The sequence below is a fragment of the Macaca nemestrina genome, chromosome 11 (assembly GCF_043159975.1).
Source record: "Macaca nemestrina isolate mMacNem1 chromosome 11, mMacNem.hap1, whole genome shotgun sequence".
Lineage (NCBI taxonomy): Eukaryota > Metazoa > Chordata > Mammalia > Primates > Cercopithecidae > Macaca > Macaca nemestrina.
In genome coordinates, this window is record NC_092135.1 from 103,061,647 (window position 1) to 103,088,935 (window position 27,289).

A 27,289-nucleotide genomic window follows, 5' to 3' on the forward strand; every position below is an offset into this window, starting at 1 on the left:
CTATTAGGATTAAAACCAGAAATTAGACATAAAGCATCTCAGCTGAAATGAGAGATGTGCTATTCATCGGTTCAACCTGATGTGCTCTCAAGATTCTTGTCACGTTTATTTCAGGCTTTCAATTTCTCCCCCTCAGTATACTCTAGCAGTCTCTCTGCTGTCCTCTTCTCTCATACTCTGTTTCTTGAGGCAGAATTTCCTTTGAGAATTAGTAGGAGAGTCAGTATAATTCCATTAAGCATCACTTTCATACTGCACAACCAACCTTCTAGTTTTAAATTCTGTTCTTTTAAATTGAGCTGGTTTTCCTTTCTATCTTTTTCTCTCTCTTGCTTCCTCCCTGTCTCATCCCCTCCCTTCCTAATTCACCACCTCACTCCCTTGCCCTGTCTTCCTCCCCTTTGCTCTCTCTTCTCCTCTGTAGTACACACACACACATATACACACAGAAAGTATGCACACATATACACAAAAAGTATACACACACATATATACAGCAAGAGAAAATAATGTAAGCACAAAGTATGGAGTTAATTCAAAGTTTGTTATACTGGGAAAGTGAGGATGAAGAAAGCTGAAGGTGGTTGGTAGGAAAGAGTTTGAGTCCTCATTTTCCATTACTAGGAAGAAAAAATATAATGTCCCAAACTGAGAAATAAGTATAAAAAGGGCACAAGCTTTCTATTTAAAAATAGAGAGGTCAGCACCAGAAGAAATAACCAAAAGAATTGAGAATAATTGTCTAGAGACTAGGAATTAGAACTGTGGCTACACTTTTTCATCAAGCCTTTGAGATAGTACTGAACTCCTTAGGCTTTGTATACTTTTATTGATAAAATTTAAAAAATTAGAAAAAAAGGAATTGGTTAAGAGATGCAAGGCAAACAAAGAATATTGATATTTATATGGGTGAAGGTAATGTAGGTTTAAAAATACAAAGTATAATAAACCAGAATGTTAGCTAATAACAGGTAAAATTAATACCCCCTACCAAAAATGAAAAACAACAACTTAATGATTTTGATCCTGTGTGTATCAAAAAGCATACTACGTTTTAAAATTATTGTCTTTTATTTCAATAGTTTTTGGGGTACAGGCGGTTTTTGATTGCATATATAAGTCCTTTAATGGTGATTTTTGAAATTTTAGCACAACCATCACTCGAGCAGTGTGCACTGCACTCAGTGTGTAGTCTGTTCTCTCTCATCCTCCTCCTAACTTCCCCGTACTGAGTTCCCGAATTTCATTGTATTACTCTTATGCCTTTGCATCCTCATAGCTTAGCTCCCATTTACAAGTGAGAACATAGGATATTTGGTTTTCCATTCCTAAATTACATCACTTAGAATAATGCCCTCCAGCTCCATCCAAGTTGCTGCAAATTACATTATTTCATTCCTTTTTTTATGGCTGAGTAGTATTCCATGGTGTATGTACCACATTTTTTTATCCACTCATTGGTCAATGGACACTTTAGGTTGGTTCCATATCTTTGCAGTTGCAAATTGTGCTGCTATAAACGTGTGTATATGTGTCTTTTTCATATAATGACTTCTTTTCCTTTGGGTAGATACTCAGTAGTGAGATTGCTGGATTAAATGGTAGATCTACTTTTATATCCTTAAGAAATCTCCATGCTATTTTCCATAGTGGTTGTACTAACTTACATTTCCACCAGCAATGTAAAAGCATCCCCTTTTCACTATATCTACACCAACATCTATTGTTTTTTGACTTTTTAATAATGGCCACTCTTGCAGGAGTAAGGTGGAGTCTCATAGTGGTTTTAATTTTTACATTTCTCTGATGATTAGTGATGTTGAGCATTTTTTCATATGTTTATTGGCTGTTTGTATATCTTTTTTTGAGAAATGTCTATTCATGTCCTTTGCCCACTTTATGATGAGGTTATTTATTTTCTTCTTGCTGATTTGTCTGAGTTCCTTGTAGATTTTGGCCCCTACTCCTTTGTCAGATGCATAGTTTGCAAATATTTTCTCCAACTCTGTGGGTTGTCCGTTTACTCTGCTGATCATTTATTTTGCTGTGCAGAAGCTTTTTAGTTTTATTAGGTCCCACTTATTTATTTATTTGTTACATTCGCTTTTGGGATCGTAGTCATGAATTCTTTGTCTAAACCAATGTCCAGAACATTTTTCCGATGTTATCTTCCAGAATTTTTATGATTTTAGGTCTTAGATTTAAGTCTTTGACTCACCTGATATTATTAGGCTTTGTTTTCCAACCAAAATCTCATCTTGAATTGTAATCCCTGTAATCCTCACGTGTTGAGGGTGGGACCTGGTGATTGGATCATGGAGGCAGTTACCATCATGCTGTTCTCATGATAGTGAGTGAGTGCTTGTGAAATCTGATGGTTTTATAAGCAACTGACATTTCCCCTGCTTGCTCTTCTCCTTCATGCCACCTTGTGAAGAAGGTGCCTCCTTCCCCTTCATCTTCCACAATGATTGTAAGTTTTCTGGGGCCTCACCAGCCATGCTGAACCGTGATTCAATTAAACGTCTTTCCCTTATGTATTACCCAGTCTTGAGTAGTTCTTTATAGCAGTGTGAAAATGGACTAATACACCATCTTGAGTTTATTTTTGGATAGAATGAGAGATGGGGAACCAGATTCATTCTTCTATGTGTGGCTTGCCAGTTTTCCCAGTACCACTTATTGAATAGGGTGTCTATTCCCCAATTTATGTTTTTGTATGCTTTGCTGGCTGTAAGTTTTTGGCTTTATTTCTGGATTCTCTATTCTGTTCCACTGGTCTATGTGCCTATTTTTATACCACTACTATGCTGTTTTGGTAAGTATAGCCTTGTAGTGTAATTGGAAGTCAGGTAATGACTTCAGATTTGGATGCCTTCAGATTTGTTCTTTTGATTTAGTATTGCTTTGGCTATGTGAGTTCTTTTTTGGTTCTATATAACTTTTAGGGTTGTTTTTCTAGTTCTGTGAAGAATGATGCTGGCATTTTGATGGGAATTGCCTTGTATCTGTAGATTGCTTTGGGCAGTATAATCTCATTTTCACCATATTGATTCTCTCATCCATGAACATGGGATGTTATTCCATTTGTTTGTACGACATCTGTGATTTTTTTAAAGAAGTGTTTAATAGTTTTCTTTGCAGAGATGTTTTACCTCCTTGGTTAAATATATTCCTGGGTATTTTATATTTTTGGAGCTGTTGTAAAAAAGATTGAGTTCTTGGTTTGATTCTCAGCTTGGTTGTTGATGGTGTATAGCAGTATAGCACTTTTTTTTTTTTTTTTTTTGATACATGAGAAGAACTTCAACCACAAAAGTAAAAAGAAGAGTGGAAGAAAGAGTAGTGCCTCCTTAAACTATTGCTGATCCTAGATTTTTTAAGGGATGAGATTTGGTTCCACATTTGGTGGCACATCACAGTATGTCAGGAAAAAATTTTCTTATCCAACTTGTGGCATGTTTTTCTGGTAAGTTGAGCTTTAAATAATGCATAGTCTTGATAAAGGATTGCCACACTGTTTTACAGGCACAAAGAATCTTTTTTTCTTTCTTTTTTTTTTTAACTGAAAGGAGTAGACCTTTCACTTAAAAACCAACTCTTTTATTAGGAAAGTTTTGGGCTTCCTTTAACAAAACTATTTTATTGAAATGATGAATTTCCCTTCTGTACTTTCAGAGCAAATTTGTTTGTTTTCCTTTAAATAGAAAAAAATGCACCTTTCACGGCCCTCAACAACATTGACCTTTGACATTAATATAATATTTTAGAAATGTATTTTATCCCATTTCTTCCCTTCTGCATTCCACTTGATTGCTCTACTATTACATTTTACAATGCTGAACAATAAATGCAGTTCAGCTTTATATATCTGTAGACTAAATAAACTGAGAGATAAAACAGAGATGTAAAACCTAACAATCTTTAAGTATAGAACAGGGCAAAAAGTCTTTCTCTAGTAAAGCAATTAAAGACTTGATGGGATAGATGTTAGAAGAAGTTAGAATATTTCTTTATAATATTCTACATACATTATTTCATTTGATAGATATAACAGTCCTCGTTTTAGAGATGACAACTCTGTATGTCAAAGAGGCTAAGTGATTTCCAAAATATTGCGGCTTCAGAGTAGCCTACACAGCTGTGTTACAGTCAAAAATCAAGTACACGAGAAGAGTCTCAGAAATGAAAATTACTATCCAAGCTACATTGTGACTAATCGTAATAAAATAGGAATTAAGAGGGAAAAATAAACTTTACAAATATTAAGTGCAATAAAAGATAGTGCCTGGCATATAGTAAGGGTACAAGTGTTTGCTAAATGTATTTATATGAAGCAAATTAAAGTTATGCAATACCTTATTTTTGTCTGATATGATTAGTTCTAATTTGTAACTTTTTAAGGACATTGAGACATTTGGGATATTTATAGTAATTAAAATAACAAAACTTGTACCGTCTAAATATTTAACATTCTGAGGAGCTGACTAGAGGTTGAAATGTTTTGTGAAAAATTCCAAAATATTTTCTAGAAAAAAATTAATTGATATTGAGTCTTCGAGTTTATTGAGTTGAGGAAAACATAATACGAAGAAAGTATATGCTTTATAATCACATTTCTGTTTAAAAATAGAACTTAAAAATATACACACCAACATATTAATAAGTTGTGCTTATGTTTTTGGTTTTGGTTCGTAGATTATTGTAACATCTTTTTTGTTCCTTTTGGTTACCAATACTTTTACTATGACAAGCACATGTTATCTAAAAATTACCTGTTAATTTTTTTAAAAAGTGATGGAAAGATGTGGAATTTGAAACTCAATCCTTAAGTTCAGGTTAAATATGTTTCACTAGTTAGCCAGGCATTGTGCTAAACTCTTTACAATAGTATCTCACCTGTTATTCACTTCAACCCATGAGGTAGGTATTACTTGTTTTCATTTTATAGAGAAACAGAAAAACTAAGGTACTCTCTCTCATATTTGAAAGCTTAATTTTAATGAACTGATATAGCAATATTTTTCCAAGCAGGCAAGTTTAAACAACAATACTGTTAACAAGCTGAAAAGAAACACCGAGAGAGAGAGAAGGAGTGGAGAGAGTAGGGGGAGATCAGTTCCTTCATTATACTGCTTTTTTTTTTTTTGAAGTTAAGTAATTGATACATATTAATACAAATGTTTAATTTAAAATTTCCCACAGAAATATCAACATGTCCACAATATAGTCAAGCACGTCAGTTCACCAGCTGCTTTTTTTCCCTGCAGCCATCCCTCCTTGCAGCCTCTGTGCATGAACTCCTCTTTCAATCTGTGTTATTTGCCCTCAAGATCTATGCACAGCTGCAATACTGAAAATTCCTTTTACCTTTCTCTTGAGCTGCATTCTCTTTATTGAGATTTCATAGTTTCTCATTTCTGGTTTAGTCCCTCATTTTCATGAAGCTGACTTCTCAGTAGCTTTCTAAGAAAGATTACATGAGAGCAAACACTTTCTGAGACCTTGTATTTCTAAGAAATTTTTCTCTCTGCCATCACACTTGATTTATAGTTTGGCTGCATATATAATTCTAGGCTAGAAGTCTATTTGCTTCTGAATTTGAATCGATTGCATTGCTATTTTCTAGCCCCCAGTATTGCTTTTGAGAAGTATGCTTCTATTCTCTTTTTACATTCCAGACATGGATTTTTTTTTTTTTCCTCTTTGGAAACTTTTAGGATCCTCTATTTATCCCTCAGTTTCTGAAAATTCAGAGTGGTATGCTTTATCAAGTCTATATATTTTCAGTGTGGTTATATATGATATTTTACCTTTGTCTTCAGTATTTAATATCAGGACTTAAATCCTCTTCATATTGTCTGTTACTCCCACGTTTATTCTACTGATTATTTTGGCTTTTTATTTTAAAGGGTTTCCTCATTTTCTGTTATTCTCAGCTGTATGTTTATATTTAAGAAGGATCCCCTTGAAAAGCTGATTGTGACTCTCTGGTGTATGAGGTTTAGTGGTGGAAGGTATCCCCTAAGTTGGTAGCACCATTAGGCTAATTGGATAGAGATCCTGCCTATTCACTCTTGGCTGGTGAATGTTGTTATCCAATGGCGGTGTATTGATTATCTGCAGATTATATATAACTTAGCAGCTTAAAATGACAAACATTTATTACCTCATACAGATGATTAGTGTCAGGAATGCAGGCATGGCTTAGCTTGGTGATTCTGGCTCTGGGTTTCCCAAGAGTCTGTATCTAAGCTGTCATGTCAAGGATGGGTCAGAGGGCTCACTCCTCAGCTCACATATGTAGGTGCTGGCAGTCCTGATTTCCTTAGATTGTTGGTATGTCCCTAGGGCTGCTTGGGACATGGCAGCTGCATTCCCTCAGAACAAGTGACTCAAGAGAGAAATTAGCGGGGGCATGCTCTAAAGACAGAAGTGCAGTTTTATAACCTAATCTCAGAATTGACATACCAGTACTTCTTTCTGTCATATTTTATTCACCACACAGACCAACCTTGGTGCACTGTAGGAAGGAACTACATAGTGTAAATCCAGGCGGTGGGGCTTGCCGGGTGGCTATTTTGGAGACAGGATACCGTGGACTTCGTTTCTCAATTATTTCCCGCAGAGAAAGACTTCTCTCCATGTGCCTTACCTGGAGATTTAAGCCTGGGTGACAGTGTTTAGGGAACCTAGCATGGGAATAAAGAAGGGGTCTCACCATTCAGTATTTGACTTTTTCTTAGTTCTCTGTTTTTTCACAACCATGCGTCACACTCAGCCTCTGCAGTTATGCCTGGCATCATTTAGATCAGAATTGGTCAGCCTACCCAGAAAACGCAACTCTGGTTTGTACAAGGAGGAGAGAAGAGAAGGGGCAGTCTCTGGAGCACACAGACTGAGGAATGGAAATGGGGCAAGGCCTCACTGGGCATTTTACAGGCTTTCTACCCATCCTCCTGCCATCAGCCCCCACCGCCCCCGGCCTTTTAAAGCAGCTGCTTTCCCCAATTCCTGAGCTTTCCTGGGTCCCTGCAACTTGGTTGGCCTCCCTACCTCTGTAGGATGTCAGGTCTCAGCTGTCTCTTCTGGAGAGAGAATTACCACTGATCCTGATCCTTACGTTTTCACTTCCCATCTTCCAGCATTTTGTTAACATCACTCATCTACACTCATTTTCTCTCCAGTTTTCTTCATATTTGTGAGTTTTCACCTATTTTACTATTTCCCTGTCTTCGTGGTAGTGCTAGGATGGTTGAATTTCTGTATTTAGCCTGCCATTAAGTATATATTTCCATTTTTCTGCTTATATAATTTCCAATACATATCCTGATAGATAGTATTTCCTACAAAGTTTACTTTTAGAGGAAAAATTCAAAATGTTAACAGACTAATCAGCTTATCCTGCATAAAGCTTTTGAGATGAGAATAGAATGGATTTTGCTTTCCATTACTCTTTTGATTTCTGGCTGCTTTAGAATGTAGATTTGTAAGAAAAGAAGAGCAGGTGAAAATGGTCAGTAGTATAGTGTCTAGGGAATCAGCTTGGAATTCTGAGCATTTTAGATTTCTCTTGGACTGTTACTTAAAAGTACCCTCACAGCAAACACTTGATAGCTTGACACATACAACCACATTAAAGATAGTGTTTTAACTGCACATATAACTTAACTATTTCTGTATTTATCTTCAGTTTTCAGTGTTAAAACCTGCCTGTTTCTTACAGTGTTGGGATCATGGAAAGAAAGCTATAAACAAGTTGGAAATATTTATTGCAATACCTCAAGGTGAAACCACTAAAGTCCTTCTGTGAGTAATTTATTATACTGCGAGATCTCAGACACATAAGAAACTGTCCTGAACTCCCAAATGAAAGCACTTCCAAAATATAGCATTTCTAAAATGAGCAACCTTTTACTTGTCTAGCATAAGCAGAAGAATAAGATATGTTTAAAGTTTTCATGTTTTTGCTGATAGACTTAAAATCTACATAGCGTTTCCTAGAGTCTGACTTTGACTTGCTCACACACTGTCCCTACCCATGCAAGCTAGAATCCATCCTCTCCCTTCTTGATTTGAACATGAGTTGAGAACCAAAGGAACTTTTACTTGGTCCGGTGACAGTTTCCCGTCTGAGACTTCCTCACGCAGTCACAGAGCCATGGCCCCTGGGCTGTTTTTATTTGCTGTAATTCAAATGCCAATTCTAATTTGCTTTCTGCGGTGCTCTTTTGTTCGTCTGTCTTCTTCTAGTATTTATAATTGATAACTGTAGTTTAATTATTCAAAATCGTTATTTTTAGATGTTTAAAATTTTTTTTTCTCCCGTTCAGACTTGTATATAAATGTCATTATCTCCTGAAAAGTGATATAATTTTCAGAAGCAGAGAGAATACATTATCTTCCTCCTCGTGTATCCAGTGGTGTAGTGTCTGTCGGGGTTCTTAACCTCGACACTGTTGATGCCTTGGGCTGGCTGCACCTTTGTTGTGGAGAGGCTCTCCTGTACGTTGGGCATCATAGGGTGCTCAGCAGTGTCCTTGACCTCTGTCAGTAGATACTAATAACACTCCCACTTCACAAATTTAATCTTTCTGTAAGACTCAGAAATACATAGGAACAGAAACAAAAGCAAAAAACCAGTTATCGACTGCTTCTTGAGGGCTCACTGCCTGCTGTGAAGCAGCATCTGCAGGTCTGTGGTCAGCGCCAGAGGTTGAAAACCGTTTTAAATGAGCAACTGTGGAGGGTTCACAGGATCAAAGGGCAGAGTTCCTGTTGGGATGTGGGAAACGATGTGACCTCTACTATCTCAGTGGCAGTTCCACAGCCGGTGGAGGTAAGCAATGGAACAATTCAGACTGTTTGAGAACCAAGATGTCACTGTACTGTGAAATCTGCAGGCAGAGAAGGCGTTTCATCTGTATTTTTACCTTCAATCTTTGTCCATGTCTATAAGTTCACATTGCCAACAGCCCACCTGCCAACTCTGCTACCAGAATTGCCTTGCCAACCAGCTTTACTCCTGGAATTTAGGGAAGTCTGAGAAAAGTCTTCATCTATTCATATTGGTATGCTGGTACTTTAAATTCAATGAAAGTAAGAGTAGAACCATGTATTAAATAAAAATAAAAATAGCTTTATTTGCATGCTGTCACTAGCATGAACCTAACTTCTTATATCTTTTTCAAGTAAGTCAATGAAAACCAGAAATTTCCTGACAACTGGCCTTGGACCATGGCTGCTTTAACCTCTCTGCAGGGACAAGTACATTTCTGTCATTCTGCATTTGTGATCCTGATGTCTGACTGTCACATGTACAGTTATTGGCATCCACAGGGTAGAACTTCTTTCTTATCTATAGTTCTCAGGTACGGAGCAGGAAAGGAGAGCTGCAACCAAGGGGGTGATATCTAATTCACAACTGGGATGCCCCAGTGTGTGGGCCAAGGAGAAGGTACCTGAGTAATGTTATTCATTAACATTTATTTCTGGGCTTTGGACATTCAGTTTTCATGTAGGGTTATTTGGCATGTTCTAATAAAATGTGCCTATGATTGAAATTATCTTGGATTAAGAAAATAATTTACTCAACAAGTGTTTATTGAGCATCCCTTCTGGGTTGAGCACTGTGCTGGAAAGTACGGCACAGAGCAGACCAGATACAGCGCTTGTGCAGCTTGTAGTCTAGTCTAAGAGAGGTAGAATTTAACACACATGTAACTGCAAACTTTGAAAAGTGCTACAAAGGCAAGAGTATTCAGGGAACCCAATTTAATTAAAGTCAGAGAAGATTTCTGTAAAGAAGTGAAATTTAAGCTGAGTACATTTAAGGCAGAAGGAATGTAACTGTCATAGGACTGTACTGTAGGCTACAAAGATCAACTTCTCCATGTCTCATGAATAGTTAACTATGTATATTTTTTATTTTGGCACCTTACATTATGCAGTTGACTGTTGAACAATGTGGGAGTTAGGGGCACAGGGCCCACATGTAGTTGAAAATCTGAGTATAACTTTCAACTCCCCGAAAACTTAACGACTAATACCTATTATTGACCAGAAGCCTTACCAATAACATAAACAGTTGATTAACACCTATTTTGTATGTTATATGTATTATGTATACAGTATGTATTTTTATGTATTCTTACAATAAAGTAAGCTAGAGGAAAGAAAAAATTATCAAGGAAATCATAAGGAAGAGAAAATATGTTACTATTCATTAATTAGAAGTGGATCAACATAAAGGTCTTCATCCTTGTCATCTGCCTGTCGAGTAGATGGAGGAAGAGAAGGGATTGGTCTTGCTCTCTCAGGGGTGGCAGAGGTGAAAGAAAATCCATGTATAAGTGAACCTGTGCAGCTCAAACCTGTGTTGTTCAAGGGTCAACCGTACTGACATGTTCACATGTCTTTCTCCTTGGCAAGATGCAGACTGAATTCCTAGAAGATACAGATGATGTGTTATTCATACAGGTATAACCCAGTCTTGAGCTTCACAACAAATAGGTAATGGATGATAGTTGGGGAATTGAGCGAGTGAACTAGGGAAATGAATGAATCAGTGAATGAGTAAGTTGGAGGATGTAATAAAGGTGGTTGACATCTGCTTTGTCTTCTGTATCCATACTTGCTCACTCTAGATATTGAGAATCTCTTCTGTCTGTCACCTTGTGCAGTGGGGTTTCTTACTTAGTTTTGAACAGTTGGCCCTATTTGACTTTGCATGCCCAGGCCTCAGCACCTTGCCTGGCACACAGCTGTTCAGTGAGTGATGAGTGAATGAATGAAAGAATGGGTTTATTTTCCTGATCATGAGCCTTGTTCTCTAAGCTTGCTTGCTGATGTCTGAAACCTGCAACCTTGCCTGCCTACCTAGAGCATTTCCACACTCCACCTGAGTCCCCCACTCCCAACAGTTACACTGAAGTTAATTTGCCTGGAAATGCAAAATGGGAAAAATTGGTTTTGTCTCTCCAAAATAAATCTCAAAACTGTTTCTTTGTCTACCTAGGCCAAACCACCATCATCTCGTCTAGCACTGCTACAATAATCTCCTCTTTCGTCTCTTTTCACTCTGTTCTCCACAAAGCAGCTTACATTTATCTTTTAAAATATAAAAGGCAAATATAAAATATAAATGTAGGATTTAAGGTATTCTCTAAGTCAGATTGTGGGACTTACCTGCTGAGAAGTGTAGTGGCCTCCTCTAGCACATAGAATGAAATGTAAACCCTTCCCCATCTGCAAAACCTATCTTTTTTGACCCCGCCTACCTCTGTTGGCTCATTTTGTGCTCTTTTTCCCTTTGTTCTTCATGCTTCAGCCACCCTGGCCTTCTTCACATACCTTCACGTGTTCTTCACTTACCCAACTCTCATTCCCTTCATGAGGAACCTGCCCAGAGGAGACACTCAGAAACTCTTTGGACACATGCATGACTTTTTAGTCCACTGATTTTTTAATTTGACTTTACCCATGGGATCATTTCTTTCCAAGGAAACGTTAAGCAGAGCCTCAACATATAAAGCAAATGAAAATAGGGTTACTCTGATTCCCATGGAAATGAGGATCCTAGGAACCTCTGGTCCTCAGGTTTCTTCTGAAAACACAGGTTTCCAGAGATGATGGTTTTCAAGGCATTGCTCAGGTCCAGTAGTGCCTGTCTGATTTCTGTGTTTACTTTGACTGGCTTCTTTGAACTTGGACCACTGTCCTTTTAGGTATATAGAAAGTCCTTCCTACTCAACTGAACTCCTGATTCTCAATTCTTAGCCTACTGTCTTGAATGGCCACACATTCTGCTCTTAAAATGTTAAAACAGTCTAGATGGGAAGATGGATGGATAAAAAAGTTAAATAAAACATGTATATGATTAACTTCCAGATAGTTCCTCTAAGCACCAAAAGAGTCCAGAGAAGCAGAAATTTAAGGGTGGGGGCTACAGAGATACTGGAATAATCTATGGAAGTGTCTAGATTTGAGAAAGTTTGAAAATTTCCTTCCTACTTTGAAAATAGTAGGAAATAGTGAGAAATGATTCAGATAGTCTACTATGCATTATGGTTTGACCAGAAGCATAAAGGGAATGAGACAGTTTGGGTAATAGAGGGGGAGCCATATTAACAAAGTATGTGAAGACATGTCTGGCCTGTAGATACGTAATGTAAGGTCACAGATGCTTAGGGGAGCAGGGCCAGTGCCATAACACAGAACATTATACCCTCACTAACAAATATAAACATAGTAGTTACTGTTGCCATAATTATAGTATCCTCAGAAAAATATATAATTCAGTGAGCAAAAATTTATTTTAATTACATTCCAGTTCTTGCTTCTGAAAATCCACCTGGTTATTTTTCTGGGCCTCGGTTGCCCCCCTCCCCCATTCCTTTTCTGGTCAAGGACATGATGGCAGATGCCAAACCTCATCTATTATGAGTTATTTCTTTACTGTTTACAGAGTAACCATTCCCTGACCTCAAATTCTGAGGTCATCGTGTCAAAGCCTCCTATGCACTCATTGTTTTCTACTTCTGAGAACATCTGCCCAGCCTGGATGGCTCTCTTTTTATAACATCCCAGCATTGTCTGGCTTTGCTCCCTGGTCACAGCCAGGGCTCTCATGCTCATCTAGTCCTTCCCTCACCTTCACTCATGTCAATGGCTTGCTTAATCACTTAATTTCTGCTTAATTTTTTGATAGCCTGAATGAAATGGTCCTATCCTCTTCCTGAATCATCCTGTGTAGGGACTCTCCAAATCCTGGCCTTGTCACTGGGTGATTGGCAGAAAGATAGGACCATTGACAGAACAGTGAGGTCAAGGGGGAGCTGACAAGAGGGAAAAGATAAGTGTAATTTACAACACAATTAGTGTAAGCAGAGGTGATGTTTAGGTGGTTACAGATAAGGAACTAGAACTCTAGTTTGAAAATCTGTGTTTTTAAATAACACTGGAAGATAAAGTTCATTCCTCAGGTAGTCATTCCTTAAATGTAAACATACGCTGTTGCCAGGCACTGTGCTAAACACTGAGTACAAAAGTGAGTTCTCACTTTAATGCCTTTAAGGCATTCACTCTCTGGTGTGAGACACAGGTGTGATATAGCTGTATAACATGTCTCCATATTTACCTTTAGCATAACCTTTCCACATAATATCCACATCCTTAAATCTGGAAAGAAGGAAGGAAGTATAAAAGTGAGTTCTCACTTTAATGCCTTTAAGGCATTCACACCCTGGTGTAATAAACAGGTGTGATATATCTGTATAATCTTATTGTCTCTACTTATTTACCTATAGCATAATTATTTTCATGTAATATGCAGAATATGAAATGTGATCATTAAATCTGAAGAAGGAAGGAAGTTAGGAGACCATCATTCTGCTCCTTAGTAGCCCTATGACTATAGCAACCCTTCTGAACCTCAGTTTTCAAATCTGCAACTACAACTAAGAGCATTGGACTAGATGAAGTGTTTTCAGTAGATCTCTTGTGAAATCAGATGCTTGTCTAAGGATTCCAGAAACATTTGATTTCAAATGCTTTTTTAAAGTGTGATGAAAATAATTCATGCACTTAAATGCATTATATGCCAAAATTTGCCTCATCAGGAGAGCCTCGTTTTTCTTGACCTAAGGCTACAGTTACATCTTATAAGTTTGGACAAAAGGTTACAAATTTGATTTAGCGGTGTAAGTGGAAAAAAAAAAAAAAAAAAAAAAAAAACCAAGCTGATTAATGAAATATGCTTTTTGTTTCTTTCACCTATAGTTGTTTCATGCAATATTTTGCTTGGCCCAATGAGTTTTGCTGCTAAAGACATTACCATCACCAGCCCTCATCTGTAACATCTACTTCCAGCTCTAAGCAGCTAGGATTTTGTATCTCGTGTAATAAAGGTGATTTATACTTAAATTCATCAGATTGGATGGTTCTTTTTGACTTAACAGCTTATTGATGTATAATTCATAACATATTGTTCACCTACTTAAGATGTACAATTAATTGGCTTTTAGCATATGTACATAGTTTTGCAGCCATCATCATCGATTTTAGAACATTTGAACCGTGCCAGAAAGAAACCCTGTACTTCTTAGCAATACTCCCCAATTTCCCTATTCCCCAGCCCAGCCTTTGGCCACCACTAATCTACTTTCTGTCTTGATAGATTTGCCTAATCTGAACATTTCATGCAAATGAAAACATGTAATACTGTATACGGTTTGTTGTGACTGCCTTTTCCCCCCTAGTATGTTTTCAAGGTTCATCTGTGCTGTAGCAAGTATCAGTACTTTATTGTCTTTTTACTGCCAAATAATATTTCATTTTATAGATATACAAAATTTTATTTGTTCATTTATCAGTTGATGGATATTTTTGTTGTGAGCACTCTTTAGCTATTATGAATAGTGATGCTATGAACATTTTATACAAGTTTTTTTTGCATGTACACGTTTTGATTTCTTCTGAATATATACCTAGGAGTGGAATGGCTGGGGCCACATGATACCTCTGTGGTTAATTATTTGAGGAACCACCAGGTTGTTACCCAAACCTGTGGCACCACTTTACATTCCCACCAGCAGTATATGAAGGTTCCAGTTTCTCCACATCCTCACCAACACTTGTTAAGATGTCTTTTTTCTTATAGCCATCCTAGTGGGTATAAAGTGGTATTCACTGTAGTTTTGATTTTCATTTCTCTGAAGTTAGAATGGATGGTTTTTGAAAGAAAAGTTTCAGGACAACAAAGGTGGAAACTTTGTTTCAAAGTTACAGAAAGGAGAAAAAGATATTAGGGATGGAAACACGTAAGTCAAAGTTGGTTAGAGAACTGGCCGAGAGAATAGGTAGGCAGAGTAAATCTCCAGAGAGCTCATTTGTCCAGATTATAGCCATGACACAAGCTTAATGGAAATAAAGTTATAGTCCCTAGAAGAAAGGCAGGGATGTGTTTGTGTGTATCTAACTGTCGCACACCCAGTTTTCCCAGCACAAAGCTGTTGCGGCTTTCTAATCTGAATGGATTGGGGGTACTCACTTTTACTCCCCACCTATATCCCAACCCTACATGCCATGGTCTTTTCTGTCACCATGTCATTGATTTTACAGTTCCCTTCACTTAGGATGACTTGCCCTCTTTATTCATCCAAATCTCATCATTAAGACTTGGGGACATCAGGCCTACTTGCTTGGAGCAATCTCTCTGACCTCCTGGACAATGTTAACATGTTCCTTTTTAGCCCTTATGTGGCATTTAATTAAAGAGGTTTGCATCACAGAACTTGGTACTTAGTGATAAAATTATCTTGTATCATTCACATTATTTTATATGTGGTTTCAGGTATCCCAGTGGGTTCCTTGAAGGGAAGGAATAGGTTTATACTATTTGATATTGCACATAAAACTAGAAACATAATAGGTGCTTAGTGCATCTTTGTTGAGTTAAATAAAAGGGTTATTCTTCTGTTTCCATCTAAACTCTGCTTGGAATTTCATAAAATCAGGCAGGTTCTCACTGGCTTTGGGAAAAAATACTCCTCTTATAAATTCATTAATACAAAGCAAGGGGAAGAGTTGGTATTTTAAGTTTACATTGAGGTAAGATTACATTGAAAATTACAACATTTTGTGCAATCTATGCTTGTTACCTACAGGACCTTGTTATATGTAGGAAAATTATCTTTGAAACCTCTGTGTGTTGTCAAAGTCAGATGGCGATTATTAACCCAAGCTGGCATCTCCCTCCATTCACATTGGGGATCCTGTTGAGTTGTCTTCAAGGCTAGCCTTTTGGACCACTATACTGCACTTCTGTCCTTAAGCTCTCAATGTGAAATCAGAGATGGGCAAAGTCAAGCAAACAAGGCAAAGGTTAATACGAGCAGGCTAATAGTCAACAGATAACTATCTTCAGCCTGAGTGAGGTCCCACTAGAGGCCTTCCCTTCAGGGACCCAAGACCAGTTGAACTGGAAATTTGACCAGGAAGGGACTCCCTAAGAGACCTTGCCTCTGAGCATGTCAGCTGAAAAGATGGCCGAGTTCAGAGAAAGGTGATGGGAGATGGTGGGCAGAGAAAGCACCATATCCTATGTGCTACCTCCAAGCCAGAAATTTCTAATACAGCAAATAAAGCAAATTGGAATGATTTCATGAACCTATGTAGAGGTCTGCAACTGGAAAGGATGTTCTGAAAAGCACTATTTTAAATAGTTTGGTAGAAATACATCCACACCATATGAGTCCCAATTTTAAAACTCCCTTGAGGATTAGGAAACAGATTATGAGTAGCTAGAATGTAAAATAAAATGATAGTTTAGACATTGTTTTGGAATGATAAAGTTTATTGTACATGGTAAGCAAATTATATATTGTAGATTTTCCTGATTCTGGGCATGCATTGGGATCACAGGTTATGGTGCCTAACATTTTAGGATTGACTTCCCAATGGCTGCTCACACAGCCTCTGGAAGGACTGGTTGCAAAGTGGAACCAGAGTATATGGAATTGCAGTTTCACAAGCAGGAGGTAACAGCATTTATTGGGCAACTCTGTGCTGTCTTCTCTCTCTCTCTCTCTCTCTCTCTCCAATGACCCTGTGTCTTTCTTTGAATAGAAATTTAAAATAAGTTTCTATTTTAAATATGAGGAAACCAAGACTTTAGGAGGTTAAGGAATTAGATCTAGTAATATATCAAGTCAATGGCAGAAACACAGGGAACTCAGGTGCCTTAGATTCTGTAGCACTGGTTTTATTCCTACACTTTACCTACTTCATCATTGTAAGGGTACTAAAATCTTCATATGTGGTCAAATGCCTTTTACTTGTATTAGGAGAAAATAGAAAAGAAAATCCAAATACTACAAAAAATCCAATGCAAAAACTCCAAAATATCAAAAGCTACCTTTTTCAAACAAATTCAGCTTTTTATTACTCTTACTTTCATAATTGGTTCTTTTTAGTAATTATTTGCTTACTTCATTGTTTAGATTTAATAATCATTTAAAATGATTCAGTTAGTTATATTTTAAATGGTATATTATTGTGTCACAAAAAGTAGATATGTAGTACATGTCCTATCTAATATTACCTATAACATATTGCCTTCCCTATGTAGTTCTATTATAAATACTTTGCCAGTATCTTCTCTAATCATTCCCATTTTAAACATAGTATCTATGACTGGATTGTAACAGAAATTGGAATTTGCCAGCCAACACCGAATTGGAAAATGCTTCCATTCAAATTTTCTTACAAATGATCTTTAGAAATGTATTTTAAATTTCATTCTAGCGAAACCAACTTAGAGTGAATCTTAATGGGCTAGAACAAAATAGATTTTGGATTGATTTTTCTCATAAAATATGCAAAGCCCTGTTTTTAAATAGAGTTTTTCCTCTGCAATATTGTTCTTTTTCTCTGTTTAGCAAAGAATTTGTCTAAAACATTTCTTTTTCAGATTTTAGTTAGATTACAATAGAATTAACGTCTTAGAATTGCCAAGGTAGATGGAAGATGAAGAGAAAGTCCGGATTCCAGACCATGCTAACTTCGAGCCAGTGTTTTACCTGCAGCTGATCTCAACAATTACGTGCAAGTTTCACTATGAAACCTGTTTTGGAGCTCAACTCTTCATAATACGATCATTCATTGAGTAATATAACCATGGATAATTGTAAAAAATTGGGACATTGTGGGTTTTCCCCCCTTACTCCACACATCAACTAGGCTGACAGTATACACCAGAAAACAGGCATGCAAAGCATCCTTCTACATCTTTCTCTTTTGCCTGCCTCTTGTTAGTTACAAAGATACATACTGTGCCAGGCACTAAGCTGGTTTCAACAGCTATTTATTTAGATTGTGTGAACTGGAGCTGAACTTGAACCCAATTAATAGCAACTGAACTTGAACAAACTGATATGAAATCATTACAGGCTCAGTTCCCTGGTCCATTATCCCTGAAGAGATCATCCGACAGCACTCCAGGTGCCTTTTCTATGCCAAATCTTGGTGCATTGCCCAATCAGAGAGTGTCGGGGGGATTAGAAGTTCGGTTGCATCGGAGTTAGCTCATTACTACATTTGTGATCGCTTCCACAGAGAGGAGAGGTGGTGATCCCACTGGGCAGGATTGCAGAGAAGGCTTTGTTTTCAACACCATCTGGCACATGGTTGGCACTCATTAACACAGCACAATGTCGATTAAAATAATAATTGTATGTGGCAGCAATGCTGCTTAGACAGGTCCCCACCTTTGGCCTTCCAGCAAAGGAAATGGAAGAAAGAGAAGGCTGAGGAGTTGCCTCTGGAAACTCTGGTGTCTGGGTTTGCATCTTTCTTCATGCCCACACCTTTCTTTCTTCTTTTTTTTTTTTTTTTTTTTTTGGTAAAGAAGCTACCTTTTTTTAATGTACATATTTATTTTTATTTTTAGCAGCGGTGCCCCCAACCCCCCTATTTTTTGAAACTGGGAGTAACATGAGTCTGACCTTGTTCACAGTTCCCATGGACCCTAATTACAGAGCTCCGCCTATAGCTGGACTCCCTATTCAATACTGCAGCCAGGAAATATTTGCTAAAAGGGGACTCTATGCAGTGATATTTCTTCTGCAGCTTGAATTATATATAATTAAGAGTTTTAGGCTTTTCTCTTTTAAAGGATGCATGAATGAACTCAATCATTCAGGTGCTGAGTTAAGACTGCACTGCCTTTCCTTAAAAAAAAAAAACATGCGTATTTACATCAGCAGCTCCAGATCTTGAATCTGGTAGCATCTACTTGATTTGCTGTTTAGGGGACAGGAGTGCAGATTTTTGAAAGAAATTGTTTGAGTTTGAATCCTGTTTCTACCATATACTAGGTGTGTGGTGAGGAGAAAATCCCTTAACTCTGTCTTGGTCTCCCTTTTCTTCACCGCTGCTATGGTGGTAATAGTCATCCCTAAGCTTTAGGATCTTCTGTGAAGATAAACATGTAACACACTAAGAAGAATGCCCAGTGCAGGGTGAGCTCTTGCTATGTGTTAGCTATGATCATGTATGCCTCACCATCATTTTCTTTTTGTTTTTTTGTTTTTTTTTTCTTTTTTTTGAGATGGAGCCTCACTTCTGTCGCCCAGGCTAGAGTACAGTGGCGCGATCTTGGCTCTCTGCAACTTCTGCCTCTTGGGTTCAAGTGATTCTCCTGCCTCAGCCTCCCAAGTAGTTGGGTGCCCCCCACCACATCCAGCTAATTTTTGTATTTTTAGTAGAGATGGGGTTTTGCCATGTTGGCCAAGCTGGCCTCGAACTCCTCACCTCAAGTGATCCACCTGCCTTGGCCTCCCAAAGTGCTGGGATTACAGGCCTCACCATCATTTTCTGCAAGAGTTTATTCTTCCTCCAGAATGTGCCTCATACCTATTTAAATTTTTATTCCCAAATGATAGGATTTACTAGTTGTAGTGATGGAGATAGTGTTTATGTGGACATTTGTCCAGATATGTTGATCAACATTTTTTGGCAGGACAGTATGATTTAATTCTTTGTCATGCTAGACCAAGGTCAGAAGAAGCCATTTGATGTGGGTAATTTCCTCATAGATATAGAATGCCTTCATACCATAATAATTAATGAAGCATATCATTTGTTTCCAGAGCAGATTATGCATATCTTAAACAAAAGAAATTAGTTGTATATTTCAGGCCTATAGGTAAGCACTCTAACTAATGATCGTGTGGTTTTCTCTGGTTATGGAACCATAAACAGCATGCCCTCTGGCACTGTGATGATTTGTGTTCTGTAATAGTGTAACCAGGGTGTTTATTCTGTTTGCCAATTGGTATGTGGAAAAGCCTTCAGGAAACTGGCTTTCTGCAGGAGTGTTTAAATATCATTCATGCCACCAAGAGAAGATGACAGACATTTTAGATGCAGAAGATAGATTAAACGCATTCAGTTTAACTAGCGGCACTAAAAAGGGCTGCATCTTTGTATTGTTGCTGTTTATCTTCTTTCCAGCAGTGGAATATTGAGCTTCCCCAGGCTGTGATTCAGGTATTAATGCCGAGTTTAGGTCGGGCAAGAGTGTGTTCAGTCTGCGACACTTAGATAGCAAAGGCAAACTGCTCATGGCTATTAGTCAGGAGTTTCTGTATGCCAGTGATTGCATGCTTGTGACTCATAATCAGGGTGATTCACAGCAACCGTTAGATGGGCTTGCCGTGGCTGTGTTTTTCGTTTGGACTGCTGTCATTGCCAAAAGTGTCAGCCCTTCTCCTACAGACCTGCCTATGTGACACATGCACAGTGCCCTTTGGTTGTGCTAAATGGCTTGCTACTAACATCATGGCTAACTTTTATTATCTTGGAGGAATTATCTCTCACAGTGAGTCCCAATTAGACAAATAAATGTTGTATTGTTTTCTTCCTGAAATGTTACTCTGGGATTGTTGATAGAATTTATGCCACAGTGTTCTCCTGGGCAGTCTGAATTCCAGATTCTCTATCTTGGTTTAACTATGCACTCACTTGAGAATCTGCAAGGAGATGTCATGTTATTTGTTTCTCTGTATACGTGGAGCTGGATCAGTGGTCTGGGTTCCTGCTGAGCAGATACATAAATAACCACAAGTCTCTCTGGGTTTAATACCAGCCGGGTTCTGACGTCCAAGACTGACTCCTATTTCATGTTTTGCCCCAACCACCGAATGTGATCCTCTGACCCCTCAACACACAGGTGCCTCATACCTGGCGTAATAAGTTGGGTCAACAACCTGTATTTCTCATTTGTCCATTAATTCTGTGTGTCCTGGTTGAAACCCACTTGCATCTCTGCATCATTGCTTAACCTACACCTGTCCCAACTTCCTGTGTTCCTTTTTGAATTTAACAAACATTTATACAGCCCACGGTATGCTAGGGTCTGAGCATACAACTGGGAAAAGATAGATAGGATCTCTGTTCTCATGAAACTTCCCTTCTGGCTCTTAGAATTTATACACATAAGCAAATGCACCAGATTCTCTCTGATGGTAACAATGCAATGAAGAAAATGAAACAGGATAAAGGAATAGAGAGCAAGTAACTATGACAGGACTATTGTGAGAGTAGAAAGAAAGGTGGAAGAACATTCTCGACAGAGGGACGAGCTAGTACAGAGGCACTAGGGCAGTCTGGGTGAATTTAGAAAGATAGAGAGCCAAGGAGGCCAGGGTGGCTGCACTGTAGTGGGTGGGCAGAGAGGAGCCAGATGAGAGAGAGTCAAGCCGGATATAAACAGTCTTTTTTTCTATTTTATTTTAAAATATTTATAAATAAAAATTGTCTAAATTCTACATGTACAGGGTGATGATTTGATCTTTATATGCATTGTGTACCTATGACCACAATCAAATCAATCAACACATTCATCATCATCCTTAGTTACTATTTGTGCATGCGTTTATATGGTGAGGGCACTTAAAAATCTTCTCTCATCAAATTTCAAATAAACAACACAGTATTATTAACTATAGTTAATGCTGTATATTAGATCCCCAGAATTTATCCATCTTGTAACTAAAGGTTTATACCCTTGGACCAACTTCTCAACACTTCCTCCACCCCTTCATCCAAGACACCCACGATTCTACTCTCTGCTTCTATGATTTCAACTGTTTTGAATTCTGCATATGATTGAGATGAGACAATATTTGTCTTTTGGTGTCTGGCTTATTTCACTTAGCATAATGTCCTCCAAGTTTTCCATGATGTTGCAAATTGCAAAATGTTCTTCTTCTTATGGCTCAACATTATTCTCTTGTTTAGACACACCACATTTTCTTTATTAATTCATCAGTAGTCACCTAGACTGTTATTGTAGGTGTCATTTACACCTATCTTAGTTATTGTAAGTAACGCTGCAATGAACGTGAGAGTGTAGATACCTCTTTGAGATACTGATTTAAATTCATTTGGATATCTGACCAAAAGTGCAATTCCTTTGGATATATGGCTGGACCATAGGGCACTTATTAATTGACATATTTTTAATTTTTTAAGGAACCTCCATACTGTTCTCTATAATGATGGTACCAATTTCCATTCCCATCGTGCACAGGGCTTCCCTTTTCTCCACAGACTTTCCAATAGCCACCTGTTATCTCATCTTTCTGATAATAGCCATCCTAACAGGTATGAGGTGATATCTCATTGTGGTTTTGATTTGCATTTCTCTGATGATTAGTGATGTTGTGAACCTTTTTATATATCTGTTGGCCGTTTGTATGTATTCTTTGGAAAAAAATGTCTATTCAGGTCCTTTGCCCATTACTAAATCTGGTTATTTGTTTTTTGATATTGAGCTGCTTGAATTTATCATATTTTTGGAGACTAATCCGTCATCAGATATACAGTTTGCAAATATTTTCTCCCAATTCATAGGTTGCCTTTTCATTTTGTGGATGTTTTTTTCCTTTGCTGTGCAGAAGCTTTTTAGTTTGGTGTAGTCCTGCTTGTTTACCTTTGCTTTTGTTGCCTGTTCTTTTGGTGTCATATCCAAAAAATCATTGCCAAGATCAATGTAAAGCTTTTCCACTATGCTTTTTCCTAGGAATTTTACATTTTCAGATGTTACATTTAAGTCATTAGTCCTTTTTGAGTTAATTTTTGTATATGAGGTAAGAAAAGGGCCTAATTTCATTATATTGCATATGTGTATTTGGTTCACACAGCATCATTTATTGATGAGACTAGCCTTTCCCCATTTTGCATTCTTGGCACCCTTGTCAAAGATTAGTTGATTATATATGCACAGGTTTATTTTTGTGCTCTCTGTTCTGTTCCATTGGTCAATGTGTCTTGTTTTCATGCCAATACCATACTATTTTATTACTGTGGCTATGTAGTTTTGTAATGTAGTTTAAAATCAGGATATGATGCCTCCAGCTTTGTTCTTTTTGCCCAAGATGACTTTTGCTATTTTGGGGCTTTTTGTGTTTCCATATGAATTTTAGGATTTTTTTTCTGTTTCTGTGAAAAATAGAATTGGAATTTATATAGGGATTACACTGAATCTATGGATCACTTTGAGTAGTATGGACATTTTAACAATATTAATTTTTTAAATCCATGAACGTGAGATATCTCTCCATTAATTTGAGTCTTCAATTTCTTTCAACAACGTCTTATAGATTTTGGCATACAGATCTTTAACCTCCTCACATTAACAGAATAAAGGATAAAAATCATATGATTCTTTCAACATGTGCAGAAAAATTCAATATTCTTTCATAATTAAAAACTCTTAACAGATTATCTGACAAATTTCAACATTCTTTCATGATAACAACTCTTAACAAATTAGGTATAGAATAAATTTACCTCAACATAACAAAGGTTCTGACAAGCCCACAGCTAATATAATACTCATCAATGAAAAGCTGAAAGTTTTTCAGGTTAACATGAGCAGGCTTATGGTCAACAGATGGGAGTCTTCAGCCTGAGTGAGGTCCCACTAGCGGCCTTCCCTTCAGAGACCTCTAAGATCAGGAACAAGACAATGATGTCCAACTGACACCACTTCTATTCAACATAGTCCCATCAGTCCTAGCCAGAGCAATTAGGCAAGAAAAACAAAAGACATCCAAATTAGGAAGAAATTGAATCGTCTCTGTTTGCAGATGACATGATCTTTTATGTAGAAAACCCTAAGGAAAACCCAAAGAAAAAGAAACTGCTAGAACTAATAAATTCAGTAATCAATTCAGTAAAGTTCGGGATATAAAAGTCAATGTACAGAAGTCAGTTGTGTTTTTATACACTAACATTTAGCTATCTGAAAAGAAAGTTCAGAAAACAATTCCATTTACAATAGCATCACGAAGAGTTAAACATTTGGGAATAGATTATAATCTGGTAGAGCTTGGTTAGAGTTGATTGTGTTTTAGTAGAAATGGCAAGAAACAAAGATATGAAGCAAGAAAGTGCTAAAATCTGATTTATCTTTTCAGCCTACTTTATAATACAGAACAGATTTGTTTTGGGTATCAGAGCCTTTCTCCACTATTCACCATCATTGTCCTCCACTCACATCCCTGTCTTTCTACAGAATGCCTTCGACTCTGACAGACGTAACCTATTCTGCCTCTGTGGTGTCTCTGTGCCTAGTACTTACCACTTCCTTTGCTCTACCTCATCTTTCCCCTTTGCGCTTGGTGTTCTTCAGAGGGAGTCCATTTTCTCATTCATTTAAGTTTTCCCTGGCTTCTAGCTTAGTGCTTTGAACAGAGTAGGGGATAGATGGATATATAGATGAATGGATTATGAATACCCACTAAAATGTTCATTCTGCTATGAAGCCCTCTTCAACAGTTAGAATTATAATTCTCCCTCTTGCTCCTGCAGCGCTTTCTAGTGACTGCTTGGAATCTTTAGTGGTATTGTATTATGCATTATTATGTATCTTTAGAGTCCTTTGGAGGTCAAGGACTATGTTGTAGTCATCTTTGTTTCCCCAGGATTTACCACAGTTTCTAGCACTTAGCAATTTTCAGTAAGTGCCTGGACAAAAGATGTTAAACAGGACATAAAACTCCAAAAACAGAAGGGCTGTGGAAGTGTATTATCAGACAGAACCCTGGGCTAGTATGTGTTTCCTTAAGGCACTTTTAATTCCTCAGAAACTTCCCAAGCCAGTAGTGAGTTGCAAACCTGCTATGGAGCGTCCTCCAGGAAAGCAGCTTTAGAGCTATTTTTCCCCCCAAACTCTTTTGACCATAACGCAAAGCCAGAAGTTGATTTTGCATTGCAAGCCAGTATATAACTGTTGTGCAAAACAAAAATGCATCTTTACTTTGTAATACAGTCCAATATCTTCTATGCCCTCTGTGGTATAGAATGCTGATCATGATCCTTTAAATTGATTTTAAGACTCGTGAATAGGTTGCAGCCCACAGATTGAGTAAACCCTGTTTTTGAGGACAGAGATAGTCCCCTGAGGTGAACTTCAGAGGAAGAAGCATGAGCTTTACCTGGAACCCAAAATATCTCACTGTACTCTGACTGTTTATTGAATATTTGTATAAATTTAGCAATGACCAAGTGACAAGCAAATAAAACAAGCCATCCTGGCCAAAAAGAATCAGGTTGTGTAGTGGAGACGTCTTTGTAATTGAGAGTTGAATTGTTTGAATGCTGAAAAGTTGTTAGAGATAGGTCCACCAGTCACTTAGTTCACCATATCCAAATACAGCATTGTGAATATTTGAGGTAAATGTGTTGCTTCTAAAATGAAACTGTGGGCCCACTGAGATATAGGGAACTTAACGTTTCTTCTGCCAATATGTTGACATAAATATTGCTGTTGTTAAGCATGTATGAATAGCAGAACTATTTCAGTCTTTTTATCTCTTTAAAACTAATTTAAATCTGAGCATTAAAAGACTGTTTGATACCATATGTTTGTTTTAGATAGGAAACAAAATCTATTCTAAACATAAGGGCTTATGAAATCTGTATTCTAAACATAAGAGCTTGTAAAATTAGTACATAGGACTGGAAGCTATGGTGAATTGTTTCATGGCCACAGATTCCTCCCATGTTAGTATACATGCCCCTTTGTAATGTGACCTTGCTGTTCCTCCTGTCCAGACGGGGGTCTGTTTACCCAACCCTTGCTAAGATGCCTTACTTATATGCTGTGCTAAAAATACAACATTTGCTCAGTAATGTCTTTTTATTGTGGAATGTAAGTCCAGCATGAAATTGTTGATTTTTCTCTTTGAAGACCATTTAAAAGCCATTTTTGAAAGTGACCAAGGTCTGTGGACATGAGCATCACAAGCCTTTTGTGAAAATATTAGACAGACTTCAAGAATACAACCAAAGACTGCCAGACTAGAAAGATACACATCACAAATCCATTTAGCTGTGTATGTGAAAGGACCAAATTAAAAGGTTCAGCAATGTCACTGGCATATCTGAGAATTCAACCTATTTCATTTTGAGACCCACATACCTTATCTGTGAAGGCAACTCTGTATGTGTGTTTTCCAGTCTAGATGGATAGCATAGAATGAGATGACCTAGACAAGCAAAGCACAAAGACAGTTGTGATAGCATCCGAACTTTCATGTGTAGCTTATAAGGGCAATTCCTCCTTTTCTATGTAGGCCTTTTTTGAAAATAGCACTGTGCATTGGTTTGCTTACCCTGAGAAGACCTGAAAGATGAGATTAAGATCTTTCATCTCAAATTAAAGAAGGCTTGTCTCAGGAACCATTTGACAAGTTCAGATGCTGCTGACTTAGATACTGGCCTCTTATCAGCACCTTCAATTTAATGTTTGGAGTGAATGGTAGGCCTATGTTGTTGAATTTTTATCAGATTTCCCCTCATCTTGGTAGATTGTGCTTTAATTCACTATTCTGTGACTTATCAATATTGTCTATTTTATGCTATTGAGCTATAATGAATAAATAGCATAATGCAGTACTTACAGGTAGTGAAATCGAAGTCAAATGGGCTTGTGACATAGGCTAGATGCAACAGGTATTACCTTCAGGTTAATAAGTAGCTCAGATTCTCGTATAATTTGGTTTATTCATAGGACTTGGGGGGGGGGGGAATAAAATAAGCTTTCTTGTTCTGATAATCCCTTAAAAGAGTCATGAAGTTTTGATCTTTGGCTTATTTGATTTATTTATGATTGATAGAAACCAAGCCATTCCTGTGGCTCTCAGAAATCTCTTTGTGGAAAATATTTTAACTTTTAAACAAATTATGTCTTCCCAGCATTAGTGACCCTCTATGTTAAAATGTTTCCCCTTGAAAGTTAAAACTCCAATGTTGTTAGAAGAGTTTGATTCTCTTTTTGAAGGATCATAGAAACACAATACAGTTTTTTACCTGTGGACTTTGGATTTTGATTCATGTTGAATTTGATGCCAGAAGTTACATGGAAAAGTCAATAATAATCCGTGGATCATTGCCTTACTCTGTCACTGGGTGAATTAGTCTGCTGGGGTAATGTTCTCCAGCTTGTGTAATGGGCCTATTTAGTAGCAAGACAGCAGCCATATGAAACACCTGGGTGGTCTTCCAGAGTACTTTCAAGTGGATTAGATTTCAGTTATCCAACGTGAGGTCACAAAGGCTTAGACAGCTGGGCCAGTGCCACATCATGAACGGAATATGACCTCTTCCTACCGGATGCATAATGTAAAAGGTGCCTGAGGTTAAAGCTGATCTTTGGACTCCCGAAGCAGATATGGGTCAAATGAGGTCTCAAACCACAGTTGCAAATGTTGGGAAAGTC

At 37.6% G+C, this 27,289-nt stretch overlaps 1 protein-coding gene and 1 long non-coding RNA gene across 7 annotated transcripts in view; one reads left to right on the top strand and one right to left on the bottom strand.

Annotated features, from left to right (window-relative positions):
- On the bottom strand, positions 1 to 27,017 carry LOC105468041 (uncharacterized). Of its 2 annotated transcripts, XR_979246.3 has the most exons (5): positions 26,881 to 27,017; positions 25,991 to 26,057; positions 11,280 to 11,400; positions 10,374 to 10,446; positions 1 to 199 (listed from the first exon to the last, which is right to left on the bottom strand). It is a non-coding gene; the product is annotated as an uncharacterized lncRNA (long non-coding RNA). The 2 variants fall into 2 exon arrangements; XR_979245.3 differs by lacking the exon at positions 1 to 199 and having other exon boundaries at positions 10,310 to 10,446.
- LOC105468044 (par-3 family cell polarity regulator beta) overlaps positions 1 to 27,289 on the top strand; it is a 1,086,746-nt gene that overhangs the window by 459,118 nt on the left and 600,339 nt on the right. The window lies entirely within an intron of this gene.